The sequence below is a fragment of the Ictalurus punctatus genome, chromosome 3 (genome assembly GCF_001660625.3).
Source record: "Ictalurus punctatus breed USDA103 chromosome 3, Coco_2.0, whole genome shotgun sequence".
In the NCBI taxonomy this organism is placed as follows: Eukaryota; Metazoa; Chordata; class Actinopteri; order Siluriformes; family Ictaluridae; genus Ictalurus; species Ictalurus punctatus.
In genome coordinates, this window is record NC_030418.2 from 31,947,922 (window position 1) to 31,965,421 (window position 17,500).

Sequence of the window (17,500 nt, forward strand, 5' to 3'; positions counted from 1 at the left end):
TTCCACGATCGGTACGAAGCAGACTGCAAACCGGGTCGTGAGGAGGAACGACAGCGTCTTCAGCGTGACCCGATAAAACATCCGAGGAGCGTCCTCAGCACGAGGAGCTCATTGCTAGCAGCACACGATAACTAGACAGGAAATAAAACCTCCTAGATAACGATGAGTAACGTGAGTAACGAGAACAATCTTACCCAGTATGTTATTGTTGTTGACGATCAGCGACTATCGGTCATTCACAACGTGGAATTACGCCATAATCGATATCATAAAACCTACTTTACTTCCGAAGTGGAACCAAACCTGCAGCAAGCCCTACTCGACGCAAGGTAGCTAGCTAATGCGCTTAGCTTAAATGCACTAAATCGACGCACTTTATCGCAAGGACTTTATTTCCTCACAAACGCGAGTTCATATCGCACAATTCTGCCTTTTAGACTTTTCCCGCTTGACATTCCGTGATTTACAAAAGAACGCGTCAGTCATTCTCTATAAATAGGCAATACGCAGTAAGATCGACACGCTAGCGTGCGCCCGTTACCTCACGTTAGTCACGTTTCAGGTACGGCGTCTTAAAGCGGACGTTTAAATGGTGGGTAAAAGTGTCCGAATCCTGCGACGTTAACTCGTAATCGTGAGGAAGTCAGAATCGTGCGATACGGACTCGCATCGGTGAGACGAAATGCCAGAATTGCGAGATGTGAACGCAACATCGCGAGAAGAAAAAAGAAAGAAAAGAAAAAAAAAAAAAAAAAGTCAGAACGGTGAGAAATAACGTCGCCGTTACCTCTGGGAATTTTTTCCTCCGTGGCAGGAACGGGCTTCCGTAGAAGAGACTTTGATCGGCTAAAACTAAGGTCTTCTTTCCTGCTTGCTCGACCTCGTGAGCAAAACTGCATCCGGTTCACATTTTAAAGTGTTTTAGCGTAGCAGTTAATGTAAGAAATGCTAACAGGCTCGTGCCAGACCGATTTCCCCTGATCACGATTCTCCGCTTTAAGATATCGCGATAAACATTTGAATCGTCCGGGACGAGAAGACGACGGAAAAAACGAGCGTTTACGCCATTTTAGTTCAGCCGAGTGTATCATAATAATAATAATAATAATAATAATAATAATAATAATGATAATATTATCAGATGTGCAGTTGTGAACGGCGTGACTCGTGAAACCTCAGATGGATTTGTTTGTGATTCTGCAGTGATATACGGTAAAAGGTCAAATGAAGAAATATACATAAAACAGAACATGTATGATGTCATCTTTTTACAAATCTGTTGCAGGACGTCTTCGCTTGAAGCTTCTCGAAGTGTCGAGCAGCGTGTTTAATCGCTTTCTAATGATCGGCGCCATTAACACCGTTCCGTAAAGCGTTACACTTGACACTTCCTCGGTACGCTGGTTTAATGTTGTTCGGGTCAAAATCTTTACTCTGGGACTTTTGTTTTGTTTTGTTTTTTTCCTCTTTGAAAAGAATTTCAAAATATATCATTTATATTAAAGATAAATAATCCTGATAAATATATATTTTAAAAAATCGTCCTGTACACTGATGGATTTTGTTTCACATTAACGGACTCGAAACCTCCTCCGTTTTTCCCCCTGAGGGACACTGAGGGAGTCGAAAGCGTCTGAGATTGGGGGAAGGGGACGGGGTTTTTTTCCAGGAAGCGTCAGTTAATTTTAGTTCGAAACACCTGCGTAGATCATTCCAGATTCACGTGGTGATTTGCTTCTCTCTCCGTTTACTGGGGAGAAAAAGACGGCTCTTTCGGCAGATTTTTTTTTTTGGCTGGTGGCTGTGTTTAGCACGTTCGCCTCACGCCTCCAGGGTCGGGGGTTCGATTCCCGCCGGGGCCCTGTGTGTGTGGAGTTTGCATGTTCTCCCCGTGCTGCGGGGGTTTCCTCCGGGTACTCCGGTTTCCTCCCCCAGTCCAAAGACATGCACGGTAATCTGATTGGTGTGTCTAAAGTGTCTGTAGTGTATGAATGGGTGTGTGAGTGTGTATGTGATCGTGCCCTGCGATGGATTAGCACCCTGTCCAGGGTGTACCCCGCCTCGTGCCCGATGCTCCCTGGGACAGACTCCAGGTTCCCTGTGACCCTGAAGGAAGGATAAGCGGTACAGAACATGGATGGATAATATAATCGGTGATACACATCACTAGATATCGCGATCACGATAGTATCGTTGTTCTACTTCATGTGTGAACGGAATGAGAATTAGCAAAGTGGCTGCACTATGATAATAATCAGACATCTACACCTAGTGCTGTGAAAAATGGTCCGCAAGCTGAAATTTTATCAAACGAACACATCCCGAACACATCGGCACGCCGAAAAGCCGAATCCGCGTCTTGCGTGTTTGTATAGTAAAAATCCCGCGACGTTATAAACAGAAAGGTGTGGGAAAACAATCCGATCTGGCCGAGCGTCACTAGGATCCACTGTGGCGCGTTTCTTTTTCTAATATAATAAATTTAGATAACACGAGCCCCGTGTTATCTTGCGAGCAGAGGCGGAGGCCTGATATTTGGGAAGGGGATGGTGTGAGACAGCTCTGGGGGGGTAATCGTACCAAATCATTTCGATCACAGACTTTGGCTCAGGCGTTTCAGAATGACAGAAACTACATTGGTCCAGTTCTCCTGACCGTCCGCGTCCACGATCGCCATCGTGCTGTATGAACTGGCCAGGTTTACTTTTCTGAGCCAATGATCCAAGCTCAGGCAAAGTCACCTGACTTTCTTTATTTATATTTTGATGCGCATCGAGGAATTTATTCGGCAAACGTGTCTCCGTCGTAGTTTATGCGCATGTCTTATGGGATAAAAAAGAAATTATCCTCTTCAATTGAGTCCATATGGGTTTTTTTTTTTTTATTCGCATTTTGCAGATTTTATTCGCATCTGGGGTTTATTTTATCGGATTTTTTTTTTATCCGATATCCCAAAATCCGCATAACAATACGTGGATGGAAACATAGCTAGCGTAGCGGTTTACGCTAGCTGGATGACGGAAGGAACTCTGCAAGCAAACTGCAATCTTAACAGATTATAAACAGGGACAAAATCCAGCACGTAGAAACGAAAGCGTTGTGGAAAACGCCGCTGTACCCCCCCCCAGACACTTCGTGAGCTTTTTATGTTGCCAGGGAGACACGATCTGTCAATCATGATGTGCTATGACCCTCCCACGAAGACGCTTTTAGCTGTAATTCATATGAAATATTATTCTTGAATTTGTAAATGCTTATTTAATGAGATCTGTAGCATCCCAAATGATCTTCAACGCTTAAAATCGTGTCGCGAGGGGTGTTAATCCCGCCCCGTGCTTGCAGAACAAGACTAGAAGAATGCCAGACTCGTGTATCAAGGGCACGGTAATGCAGAAATGCCAAGAAGTCGTCTGCGTATCTACAGGAAGGACGTGGCCCATCTTGGTTTTTTGGGTTTTTTTTTATTTTTTTTTTTTTGCAGGTGCGGTTTTAAGGCCGTAAATTAAACTCGATGGCGACGATGGCTCTCTCGGACATGACTCCACATCATCCTCGCTTTTTGTAAGGCAGCCAAACGCCTCGGCTCTTGCCGCTTGATATATCGCCTCCCTTGAAACGTGCCGGCGCGCCGGGTCTGTTTTCACCGCTGGCACTTTTAATCTTCTCGGTCATAAACGGACGGGAAAGGAGGGCCCGGAGCCGAGCTGCTAACGCGCTAGTTGGACTCATTAACGTGCCTCCGCTTCGCCGGGTTGGACGGTGGAGACTTTCGGCACTTGCGCATGAGATCTGACGCGAGATTAGGTTTTGCTGGGGAAATCCCCCACGGTTGAAGAATGAACCTCCCAGATTAGCGACAAAAAACAAGCAGCACAACCCTGTGACGCGTAATACGGTGTGTTGTGTAATGTACCGCAACGTAATGACGAAATGCCCCCCCCCCCCACCAAAATCGCTCGTATCCAATGACAGAAACAAGAACGTACAAAAGTCTCACACACTTGCACTCTCCAAAAGAGCTTATATTCGCCGAGTATCTTTTCTTCGCTGAGAAGCAGGACGAAAGAAGTGCACTATATGGCGAAGAATGAAATATATACAGTATTTAGACACAGCTCTGGTCTTCTTCATCATTTCGCAGCACTTCCCTGTACTTCACCCGTGTCCTGTGTGTTGTTGACGTAACGCCAGACGTGAATTGTAGCGTCTGGGACGGAGCCGAGTTCTTCCACGATCCTCCAAAACGCGGCTCTTAACCGTCTCCAAGGGTTTTTCTCACACTAGTGCGCTTAAGAGCGCTGGATGGATTGGCGTTTACGGGGGAGGGGTTCTCACGTGACTGCATCTCGTACTGCGTCCGTATCGGCGCGGTTACTTCCGATCGCCTCGTTTTATTAACGACACCGGGCCTCGTTTCCTTCATCGACCCGGATACAAATGAAATGATTCGTAAAATCGTTCGCAGGAGCGTGTACGCGAGGAACGCGCTGAAACGAGCGAAGAAAATCGAGCTGTACGGAATCGTCGCGACTAAAAATGCTCGCCTTTGTTGCGATTTTATTCTTATTTTTTTTTAAACGTGCGATGCAACTTGCAGAGTGTTTTTGTGCTTTTTTGGGGGGCGGAAAACTACCTGAATGGGCGGAATCGCAACCGCACGAAATTGTGTTTTTGTTGGTAAATGAGACCTTTCGGCTGTACTCGTGTTCGACGGACGTGAACGAAAGAGGGCATGGGCCGAACGCGTGTTGCGATGGCGTCGCACGCTGCGTCTCGGCCCCGATCCGCGGTGAATGTTTAAAAGATATCAAAGCTCCCCCGAATATCGCCGGAGTTTCCTCGATTCTGCTGGGGTCCTGGAGGGACTGGAACAACACACAACTTTGCTGAATGACCGAGAACGGATGTCTCTTTGTGCTCCGTGTTGAAACATGTCCGTGTTTACGTGTCGTGAATCTACGGCGCTCCTGACGCACACAGAATAAAAATAGATAAGTAATAAAGTCGTGAAAATCGAAAACGAACATGCGCATAAGAAAAGCTGTTTCCCCCCCCGGAGAGAAAGGACGGGGTGTGATACCGTCACGTGCACGACGCCTACTTTCTATTTAGCGCGTGGTCAAGCAATAATTTTCTTTGTTCATGCAATTTTTGCAGCATATATATATATATTTTTTGTACATATTATCTTTATGCGTCATAAATCTACCGTGCCTTTGCAAAAAGATCAAATAAAATAAGCAAGGGGACCTTAACAACAACAACAACAACAACAACTAAAGAAATGATCACGTGAACAAGAGAATTTGTTTAAAAGATTTGAAAAAAAAAAAAAAAAAAACGAGAAAAAAAAAGATTTTCTGAAGGAACAGAATCCCACTTTCTTGTTTTCTGTCTAAAGAATTCTGTGAAAACGTTAATGTATTTATTTTTCTTAAAGAAAAGGACGTGGTAGAATATTCTTTTTAGGTAATTATCACGTGTGCACCCCTTTCCAGACCTTTTTTTTTTTTTAAATCTCATGAAAACATAAAATTACCGTGTGCCCAAGTGATAATCTGCCTTCAAGTGATTTCATAAAAATATACACACACACACACACACACACACATATATATATATTATATATATATATATATATATATATATATATATATATATATATATATATATATATATATATATATATATATATATATATAGCATAGGTCCCTTTAGGGGCTCCGTATAAATGGGATAAATAAGGGATGTCTAAAGGGATAAATAAGTATTTTCTCTGTATAAATAAGTAGTTTCTTATTAATGGAGACTACAAAGCTTTTCACTCTAAGGCATCTGCTAAATGCTATAAATATCAAAAAAAAAAAAAAAAAAAAAAATGAGCCCGGGAGCTTTTTTTTTTTTTTTTTTTTTTTTTTTAAATACTTGCACAGAATGATGGATGTGTTGGAAGCCTTTTTACCTCCTGTACGTCACTGTGCGTTCACCGGGAGCCGTAGACTACAGAGCGATCCTGCAGACTGATTAAGCGGGCTGTGATATGAAGCCAAGCGAATTCACATACAGAGCGTACGCACTGTTATGACTTTCCCGCCGGAACACGCCCACCTCGGCCGGACCGGGTGGGGCTTGATGGCTGGTTTTAATAGTGGGAGCTGCGAAAACTCTAGTATAACTAACGATTATCCGCTTAAATTAAAGGCAGGTGGACTCGACGGTGACCCTTACAACTTGCCCGAGAACCCGTGGTCCACGGACATTGGCATGTGGTGAGAAACCGGATTTCCCCGCATTTATATGTACCTGATTTCCACGCTGGGGAAACGTGAAGGCGTACAAAAGCCTTGACGCATGGTCCTACTTCAAGGCGGGATTTATTGGGAGAAATTAAAGTGACAGGTACACCAATAAACATTCTGGTTGCATGTGGACAGGTATGTATTTATATTTTATTATAATTTTATCCGGTAAACCGTAAGCTAGCTAGTCCTAGTTTGTCTGTAGCGAACACTGCTTCTACTTACTAGCGTTATATATTTGTGAAGGTAAAACAGACAGAGAATGAATGAGCCCCCGTTATTCATCAATGGAAACAGGCGGCATTTCAAAAGAAATATGTAGAAAATGATTCATCGTTGTACAACACGAATACCACGTGACAAAAGCACTTACGCTTACACCGCTCCACTTAGTAAAAAAGGACTGAACGGTTTTTTTGATGAAAGATGAAATAGCTCTGAATTCTTGTTGAATCTGTACGCACAGTCGATCGCACCGCGGCTCTTAAAGTCTGGGATCACTTCCTTCTTTTGGGTGTCAACGACTCCGTTTTTGAAAGTCTGCAGACGTTTTTACGTTCACAAACGGCTCTGACACACACGACGTGAAAGGTCATATATGCAAAAGCATAACGGGTTAATAATATTAACATTGATAGAAGAGCGAAGAGATGAAGAAGGGGGAAAACCAGGAAAAAGGACCGTACCAGGAGAAACTTCATTTGGATGCCAAGCGACGACATTTATAGAAAACAGCGGCAATTATCGACGTCGATCCGTACGAGTTAGCGGCGGTATTTTTAGTCACGCGACAAGATGGCGGACGATGGTGGACTGCAGCTGTTATGCCCGCTGTTCGGTTTGATAGCGTCGATAAATATTCACGTCGCTTCGGACAACCTTCAGGATGCGTTTTTTCCGACTCGCCGCATCGGTTAAAAAAAGGCGGAAAGTAAATGAACGCCTGAGGCTGAACCTACTTCCGTTGTTACGCGTGTGTGGTATCGGCACGTGAGCGTTTTCAGACGTTTCGTTGTGGACGGGGCACGACGTTTGAATACGCCGGTGTAGAGAAAGAACTTTTTTTCATAGACGCCCGATTATATTTATTTATTCATTTTTTTTTAAAAAGTGAACGCAGCCTAAATATCAGCACGCTTAGGCCCTGTTCACACCCGGGATCGTGGGAGATCGTGAGCGGACGGCGCTAAGTACATCGTGCTCGGATCGTTCGAGGAAGGTGTTAACAGCGGGTGAGGACAGGGCCTTGGGACGCTGTTTTGTCAAATCTAACTAGTCAGTCCCTCTAGAATTTTGCAACTTTGCAATTTTAGAAATGGAGCCAGCGGCGCGATATTCCGAGGAGCCCGCGATTTTTCAAAATGACCGCGGATCCGGGCCGAGACGCGTCGTGTGACGTCATCACGACGCGTCGTTCAACCGAAGCCTTCTTGGATTCACGTGTGTCGAACGCGGGTATAACTAAAAGGTCTCATTTACCAACAAGCATCACTGTGAAAGAGCGCGCGAAACAATTTCGTGCGACTGCGATTTCGCCGATTCGAGTAGTTTTCCACAATAAAAGCATAAAACGCCAATAAATAAATAAATAAATAAATAAGCCGCGGCAAAAACGAGCGTTTTTGGCCGCAACAATCACGGAAAACTCTGTGAAATCCCGTATGGACTGACTAGTGGCCTGGAAATATCTAAAAACAAACAAACAAACAAACAAACAAAAAAAACCATTAAGACAAACTACACTTTCAAAAAGTGGTGTACACACACACACACACCCAGCCTCCGCGGGTTAAGTTACGCCCGTGCTACCGACACCTTGTCTTCCACGTTGGTTTTTCTCACCCAAGCTGCAACCAAACTGGCCAGGTGATATAAGTAAAATAAAAAAGGGCCTGTCACTCGACGTGTCCATGTTGTTCTGGACGTGAACGACACGACGCTGACGCCGGTGCTTTTTCAAACCAGCTGCTTGACATAGCATTACATGTACTGGTGGTTGAGGGGGAAAAAAAACTAGTGTTTTTTTTCACTACAAGTGACAAGCAAACCTCACCACCTGCAGGCCATTTCAAAGTGTTAAAAGGGGAGGGAAAGAAAGTGGGGGGAAAGAAAGAAAAAAAAAAAGAAAAAAAGGAAAAAAACACCTCTAGGCCACATTGCTGTAAATCCATTAAGCTGTCCAGGTTGGACAGGAAGCACACGCTGTCACAGAGGAACAATCCTGAAGTAATAGCACTCACTCTCTCTCTCTCTCTCTCTCTCTCTCACTCGCACTCTCTCCAGCATTCTCCTCCTCTCCTCTAAGACGTCCACAGACGTGCTCACTAATAAATCATGTCCCATGTCTTTCTTGGCCGGATGGGGTCATTGGTTAGCGTTAGCGGGCCGTTAAAGGCCATACCACAGGGGCTGGACGTGCCTGTGTGGTACAACAACAGAGGAAAGCACCTCCAGGCCCTCCAGCTCTCTGCTCTCGCCTTCTCTTTCTCTCTCTCGCTCTCTTCCTGTGTTCTTCATGAAGCCGTGCCAGCAGAAGCCCTGCGAGACGGTTATGACTCCGTCCGGAGCCGTCGCTCGCCAAAAGGGCTGCGACTTGCCGACATGCGGAAAATCGTTCCCCCATTCGGGTACTAAGCTAGGCTTTGGTGGTCTGTCTGTGTGTGTGTGTGTGTGTGTGTGTGTGTGTGCATGCAGCTTGTTTTTTGTTCCGTGTCAAACGCCAGGCTGTTGCGTTACATCCTGAGATAATGTGACTCGGAGGCCGTGCTGACTCGGCTGGGCGCTTTGATGGCGAGGTGGGTGGACGACTCCCGCGAAATCTCTTGTTTTCAAAGCGGCAGACTTCGAGTTATTTAAGGCGTTTTCGTCTGTCAAGTGGTTTCTATAATGCGTCGTCTATACGACCTCGCTGCTTCCTGTCTTTCAGCCGCGAAATGTTCAACAAACCGTGCTCCGAGCCTAAAATAATCTCAAGGCCCCGACTTACACAAACATGGAAAGCTGCTCTGCTGTAAGCGAGAGAAACGAGAACAGATGTGAGGCGGCCGAGGGGCTCGGCGCGCGCCGATGGTCCGGGCGCGTGGACCGTGCGGCGAGACGGTGACGCCACGGGGTTCTGAGCTCCGGAACGCTCGCACTCTACCGCCTGCATCGTCATGTATCCGGGCAACACATCCGCGGATGACCTGAACGATCGTATCCTATAATGACTTCTCAAGCTTTCTCTCAGGTGACTTTTATTTCACGTTCATGGAAGGAGTCTCCAGTGTCGGTGCTTTGTAAAAAAAAAAATCGGCGGTGAAGCTCTAAGTTCTCCGTCGTCGTCGATCGATCGTATTAACTTCAAGAGAGAGAAGAAGAAGAAGGAGAAGGGGATGACGCTGGTGAGGGAAAGACCGTTTACAGCTGCTACAATGCAAGCGATAACGGGACCGGACGCCTTTCACTGACGTCCCACGACGTATGATATATAACTAGAAACGGACAAAAAGTAACCCGTTCTTCGATAAATAAAAAAATGCCAATGTATGAGAGGAACGGAACACGTCGGGACGTGACCTTATTGGGAAAATAATCGATTCTGCGGTGGTCACGGTAACGCCCCTGGTTGTTTTCCTTTGAATAAATAAACAAATAAATAAATAAATAAATAAATCCTTCCTTACAATTTTTACTTTTTACTAAAAATTGACAAAAACTTTGACCTACATGGGTGTGATTAAACGTCTACTTTCACTATGAGGACGTCAAGTTTTCAGTAGTGTTCCTTAACGAGTGGTACGGCCCGATGTAGGGGTGCACCTTTCTGGTGCGATTAAAAAAATAAATAAATAAATAAATGAATGAATAAATAAATAAAGCATTACAGTGTTGCTACGCCCCTCCTCAACCGTGTATCTGAACTTTATTGAGGGGTTCGAGTCTTGATTAAAGGTCTTCAGTCCACTCTCCGCCGCCGCCAAACCCCTCAGATCGTTCGTTAGTCCCTTGAAGCAAACCGAATGCTGGTCATTTTGTTTTGGCGTTGTGTGTAGTCGGTATTCGTGCGTCCTGATGAGCCCCCCCCCCCGCCCCCACGCCGTTCGGCTCGCCTCTCTCTTTAATTACAAGTCAGAGTGGAGCCTTTAAGACTATACCTGTGATGAAAGCCAGGCGGTCCAGCGCGCCAGATTAATCTAAACGTTCTGGTTGGCTGTGCGCGGTGCGGCTCGAGCTCTCCTGTGTGCGAGCGCCCGTTCGTCCGCCGCCCCTTTTCGCATTTGCCCTTTAATTCTTTTCTAAGTGAAAGCCTGTGTATCATTATTCGCTTGAGCTGAACCGGGAGAGAGAGAGAGACATGCTGACAGACAGAGACCGACAGAGAGAGAGAGAGAGAGAGAGAGAGAGAGAGAGAGAGATCAGTTCGGTGGAGGGAATGGAGGGATAAAAGGAGGAGGTAGTGGTGGTGGTGGAGGAGGAGGAGGGGGTTTCTTGGCAGATATTCCCAACAAATCGGATGCCAAGAGCGAAATGGAAACCTCCCCTCATTTTCCTCTCCTCTTAATCCAATGTTTTCGAGCCCTACCCAAGCCAAGGTCATTATAATCATAGAGGAGTGGAAGAGCGCCAGTGACCCACCATTACAGTAAGGTACCGCGCTACTCACTCACTCACTCACACACACACACACACTCGTTCCACTCTGCCGTCAGTTCGGTAATAATACAGCATCCCTGTAACGCTCCGCCGGTTCCTCCATTTGCAAAATGCAGATGCCCTCGAAGCTCATGAGGGCGCAGGAGAAGGGTAGCGCTCTCCCCATAGGGAGACATTTTAGCTGATGGCAAAGGTCAGGGTGTAAGAATGATACAGGCTGCGGTTTTCCACAAAATGGAGGCCTTCAACTGAGACAAAGAACAGTAGAGAGAGAGAGAGAGAGAGAGAGAGAGAGAGAGAGAGACAGGGAGTGAGTGAGAAGAAGAAGAAGAAGAAAGAAAAAAAAAAGCAGTAACCTCATTCAACCTCTGTGGCTCGGTGCAGAGCTTTCAGAAATATCTTAATAAACGCTAAACATTGAAGACTCTTCGTTCACTTCTGAAGCGCAGTGAACTTTGACCTCTCCACCTGATCGACGGGAATGAATTATCCGACATTAATACGCGCCGAGGTTACGAGAGCCGACCGGTTTCGGTCCCGGCGGGATTCGACGCGGCCCTTGAGCTAAAGGTTTTATAGTTTTATGGTGACCTCACCTTGGCCTCGGTGCCCTCTTGCACACTTTCCACATGGCACGGAGTTGAACATGTGCGTGCTCTCGTTTACCAAGGTTGAAAAAAACAACAATAATAAAAAATAAAAAAAAACACACACACACACACACACACAGAGGAGCGAGGGAGGGCTTTATGAAACCAAATTTGGATTTAGAGGAGAAGATTTAGAATAGGATTTACCCGAGAGAGAGAGAGAGAGAGAGAGAGAGAGAGAGAGAGAGAGTTCAACGTGATGCTCGCTCTACCATTTAACGAGCTGTAAAGCTTCTGGGAGAAATTTTGGAGCTTGCATCGGGATGGACAATATGGCCAGAAACATCGTATCACGATACTTATTTTTAATGATAAATACCGTTATGCATACGATGTAAGTTTGCATCCTGTTCCTCAATCCTGTGAAAAACAACAATCGTTTATTCGACGTCCGCTAGAGGTGAGGCGATATGACAGAAATATCATATCGCGATACGTTCCACGATACACGCCGTGTATCGCACAGTCCGTACAGGATTTCGTGGAGGTTTTTTTCCGTCATCGTTGCGTCCAGAAATGTCGATTTCGCTGCTGCTTTTTTTCCCCCCGAAATTTGCAACTTGCGGAGTTTTTCGCGCTTTCTTTCGCGGAGAGCTACTCGACTTGGCGAAATCGTACGGAATCGTTCCGCACCGTCTTTCTCGGCGACGTCTGTCGGTAAACGAGACGTTTTTGGCCGTGCTCGCGTTCGCCGCGCGTGGATCCGAGAACTCTTTGGCGTCTTGATGACGTCACACGACGCCTCTCGGGGTCGGAATCGGCGGTGACTTTGAAAAAAATAAATAAATAAATAAATTTCGCAAGTGCCTCCGGATATCACGGCGTTTGCTTGCGTTGGCGTCCGTGTCTGCAATCGCACGCTCGGGAGATCCTGGAAGGACCGACACATACCAACGCGTCACGGTATCCCGGCTAGGTCTTCCGACAAACCTCAGTAAGACGCCGGCGTTGCTTTATTACGTCCGCGTCGATTCTTTTATTTAAAGTCTAATCGGTCCGATTATTAACGGACAAACGGGGAAAATAAAAACTCGGTAAAATACATTTCTTACAATTCACTTGCTCAACATTTCAGCGATCTTTTAACTCCGGTACAAATTTGGAGGTCGTCACCGGCATGAAAAGATTCATTTATTTATTTACGCTCTAAAGAGATATCGCGCTACCCACAACGCACGCGTCCTATCATCGTAGCGCTCGGCCCTGACGTCAAATACGTCTTTAGAAAGGACGGATGAACGATAGAGAAATGATAAAGTTGCTCATGTTCCTCGCAAAAACGTTCTGAAAACGTACATCGTGATTATACCGCGATATTAATATCTCGTCATATCACTCCCACACCTCCGCTCTACTTCACTGGCTATCGCTCGCGGCCTGTTCTTATCCTCTCCTCGAGAAACGCTCCGAGTAAATAAACCTCCAGAGCTTCCGCCTGCGAGTTTATACGCAAGTCATCTGCGCTGGAAGACGCTCGAGAGGACGGCAAGGAAGATTATTTGTTAAAAAGTCGGATTGCGATCCGTGACGGATGAATAAACGCTCTCCGAAGCAGCCCGGAACCGGTTCCTGTGCGGATATCGAACGGGAGCGCCACGTACCGATCGGAGCTTTGCGTCCGAGATGTTCTCCGGGCCGGACGGTTCCTGATGCTTCAACGAGAAACTCCACCGGCCAGCCGGTACTCTATCTCCGCCGCTTCATCGCGTCTCTGGCTGCTGTGATGTCATCACGGATGGATCGAGCGCAGCGAGACGTTCTCTCGTCCACGCTCGGAACGAAGCGTACCGGACCGTCCTCCGACGCGTCGATGACGTCGGACCTTCCGCGTGGACCGAGAATCGAACGTATCGTCTTAAAGATGCGGGCACCCGATGCACGCGATCGTCCGTCTGGTAAATGCTTTTAAGGCGAACGTAAAAAGGAGCGCCCCTTGAGGCGCGGTCATCTGTGGTACCTTTCGTTATGTTTAAACATACACTACAAGACACAGACTGTAAAAGGTACAAACGGTACCGAGGCAGTGACCAGGAAAAGTGCAGTATTATTGGGTTGTGTAAGAGTCGAACCAAAATGGAAGGAAGGAGGGGGGGAGGGGCTGTGTTAGCGAGCGTGTTCATGCCGCCGCTGATTTAAATCTAAATATCGCACACACCGCGATGTTTCTCAAGTTTACCGCAGGTTTGGGCCGAGACGGGTCATGTGACGTCACGACGATCGCACGATCGGCCTCTTCAAGGTCACGTGTGTCGAACGCGAGCTGTCTAATCGACGAACGTCACTGCGGAACGATCGCGTGCGATTCCGGTCTCGAGTAGTTTTCCGGAATTTTTTTTTTTTAATGAAAAAAAAGACTAAAAACCTCCACGAGATCCTGTAGGGACCGACAAAACTCCTTAAACGGAGGTGCGCGATGAATTAACGACTGAACTGGCGAACGTGGCGTGTGCTAAATCCTCCAGTAACGCAGCTCACACACTCTTTCAATTTAGTCCCTTTACAAATCAGCATTTCAGATTCACGTGTGGATTTCCTCATACGCTGTCTTTGTTGTGGAGTAAAAACTGTTTTTATTTATTTGTTGTTGCGTGTTTCTGAATGATCATTTCTACCTCTGTTCTATGAAATCTACCAAAAACGGACAAAAACTGCGTTAACCCAAACTCGGAACTCCGCTTTGTGCGGCTCGGAGACGGTGTAGTTGTAGAAAGGTAGAACCATTTGTTTTTTTCTGCTTTCTCCTTTAAGTGGTAAATCTGTCACGATGACACACACACACACACACACACACACACACACACACACACACTCCAAGTCCTGATGTTTGCCGTTCTCTCACCAGTGTGTGTCAGGTCAGTCAGACGAGGACGTTGATGCTTTCTGACGGCTTGTCAATCACGTCAGCGGTGCTCTCTGTGATGCCGCTTCACAACTTCATAGCGTTACTATTGTCTAAATCAGGTTCGCGTCACATTTCCGATAACGTCACTCGGGCTGCTCTTTAGAAAGCACAGTTACGTTTACGATGAGGTCAAAAGGTCCTTCGTGCATCACCGAATGGTGCAGTTATTGAAAAATAATCAACGCTGGTGTGGTGTGAATGTGAAGCAGAGTTGTTGTCGTCGTCGTCGTCGTCCCCGCCCCCATTAACAGCACACCCTGAAGTGTTCAATTCCTCTTATACCACAACAATTACAATGTTTTCTACCAAGATCTTTAAGGTGGCTTCATCAGGTCCATGACTACTTGGGCTCACTCCGCCGATTCATGTTCACTAAAGCTCCGCCCCTTAGGATCTACAGTGGCTTGTAGTGTGTATAAAATGACTGACAGGAGGCCCACCTAAACACAAACAAGCGTTTTGGACCGGAAGTCAGTTCTCCCCAAACAGCGACTTTAGAAACGTTCGCTACGGTCACGGCTTAGAGGTCAGGATTTGTAAAAAAAAAAAAAAAAATAGTTCTCGAACGTACGTTTGAGTCACGCTTCCGGGGCTGGGGGTTCGAATCCCGCCTCCGCTCTGTGTGCACGGACTCTGCATGCTCTCCCTGTGCATCGAGGGTTTCTCCGGGTACTCCGGTTTCCGCCCCCAGTCCAAAAGACGTTCTCTGTAGGCTGTAGGCATTCGCGAATTGCCCGTAGTGTGTTAGTATGCGTGCGATTGTGCCCTGCGATGGGATGGCGCCCGGTCCGTGGTGTCCCCCGCCTCGTACCCAGAGCTCCCTGGGATAGGCTTCAGTCTCCCCTGTGTAGGATAAGCGTTACCGAAGATGGATAAACGGAGGTCTCGAACGGTTGAACGAGTAGAACTGAATAAGATTTGAATGTTGTTTTTATTTAACTGACCCGGCCCCCGTTTCCACCAAAGTACACAAAGCTCCGCCCCCAAAACTTCCATTAGCGTTACCATTAGCAAGGACTGTCATGATATCACTTTCTAGTGCACTCGGATAAAGACAAGTTACAACTCGGAACATGTAAACGTGCAGAAATAACGATTTACCGAGGACGTGAAAGGGAGTCGGGGGCGTGTCTATAAAACGACCGACAAGACGCCGATACAAATACAGACAAACGTTCTCACACTGGGATTTTTTTTAACCGTTTCTACATAATCTCCCACATTAGTAAAATAATAATAAATATATATAAGGACTATTGCAGCTTTAGTCCATTGCTCTTGATCACGTTCTACACATCTCTCAGGTTATCTGTGCAAGCAAGAAATTAAAAAAAAAAAAAAAAAAAAAAAAAAAAGCGTCAACCGTTGCACTTTTAGAGAACGACACGTGGTACTTTTTATCCGTTAAGTTACAGGTCATGCCGTGGAACGCCTGCGAAACAAGTTAGTTCCTGATGTCACTTACGTTATAGCAGCTATAAACAGTCCTTCCCTCACCAGCATGTTTTTTTTCCTCAGCTTTTTGTGTTACTGACAAACCCCCGAAAGCACGAACCGCTCTGTCCTGAAGCGAGTGACACTGGAGACTCCTTCCCTAATCGTTAAACAAACGTCTCCTCCCAGCAGCAACCAATAAGGAACGAGATCCCTTAGATCACTTTCCGTGTCCGCCATACAAGCGACTTTTGCCGTTACTATAGAAACGATAACGCGTTTTCGAACAAGCGCATTAATATAAAGCGGGAACTACTCTCGGAGCCGCTGTTGGAGAAAATTAATCAATTTTCAATAAATCAATCAGAGGTCACAGAGGTGTAACCAGGTTCCGAGAGTGCATCCGTTTTTTAATACTACAACAGACAAAGCTTTATTAGTAGTTCATGCATAGACCACGTGCACTTTTCACTCTGGTACTGACACACACACACACACACACACACACACACACAAAAAACCCACAAGTTTGAGAGAAACTTGAAAATAAATATAACACTATAAAAATAACACAGATTGGTTATCTTGTACAAGACAGACTAAAGAGTCTAGCAGCTGCACGCGCTCTCTAGCGGCCAGCGCGCGCCACTTTTCCTCCAATTCCTCAGCTGATAAATGCACAACACAAAATCTCAACATCCTTGGTTGGTCACTGGGGTCACAGGGTAACGATGCATGCATGCATGCACGCACGAGCACTCACGAGCATGCATGCACAATCCGTGAAGGAGAAAGAAATCCAGGTGCAAAATTGATTGCTTTGGTCGCGTGCAATAATGCAATAACGCAATGCAATAAAGAAGAAGAAGAAAAAAAAAACTTTTCTTTTCTTTTTTTTTTGTCGAAATACAGCGCGAGGTGAAGCAAAAGTTGCGAAAAAGAAACCGAACAAAAAGTTGTGCATGTGTTTAAGAAGAGAAATGTTCGTGCTAACGTTAGATAGCGCTGTAGCTCAGGGAGCAGGAGGAGGAGGAGGAAGAGGAGGAAGAGGAGGAGGGACGAGGAGCTGGAAGCCCTGAGTGTGTGGCTCGTCTGATCCGACTGACCCTTGGGTTGCTTTTTTTTTTTCTTTTTTTTTTCTTCTTTTTTTTTTTTAAATCGCGGCTCCATTTCTCGTGCACCTTCTCTTTTTTCTTCTCCTTCTTTCCCCCCTTCTCTGTCTCTGTGGTGCGTGCGCGCAAGAAGACAACTCGCGTAGGGTTTAAATAAAAACACAAACGCCGTCGCGCGCCGCGCGTGCGTTAACGGAAAAGCGCGACACACACACACACACACACACCAGCGTTAACGTAACGGCCGCAACCTTTAGGCGGAACGGGACCTTTATGTGGCTGTTTAAAGGCAGCCGTTAGAGCTCAACAACATGGCTGCCCTAGCACAGACCTTAAACCAGGGGGAGTGAAATAAAGCTGCGCCGCTGCCTGGGGTGGTTCTTTTTTTTTTTTTTTTTTTTTTAACCGCTTTCACCTCTTTATCCCCTCTTTAAAAAAGAAAGAAAGAAAAAACGAGACCGAGAGGAA

At 46.1% G+C, this 17,500-nt stretch overlaps 1 protein-coding gene across 5 annotated transcripts in view; it reads right to left on the reverse strand.

Annotated features, from left to right (window-relative positions):
• Positions 1–17,500, reverse strand: part of znf827 (zinc finger protein 827) — a 112,218-nt gene that overhangs the window by 94,192 nt on the left and 526 nt on the right. The gene's annotated exons all lie outside the window — the stretch shown is intronic.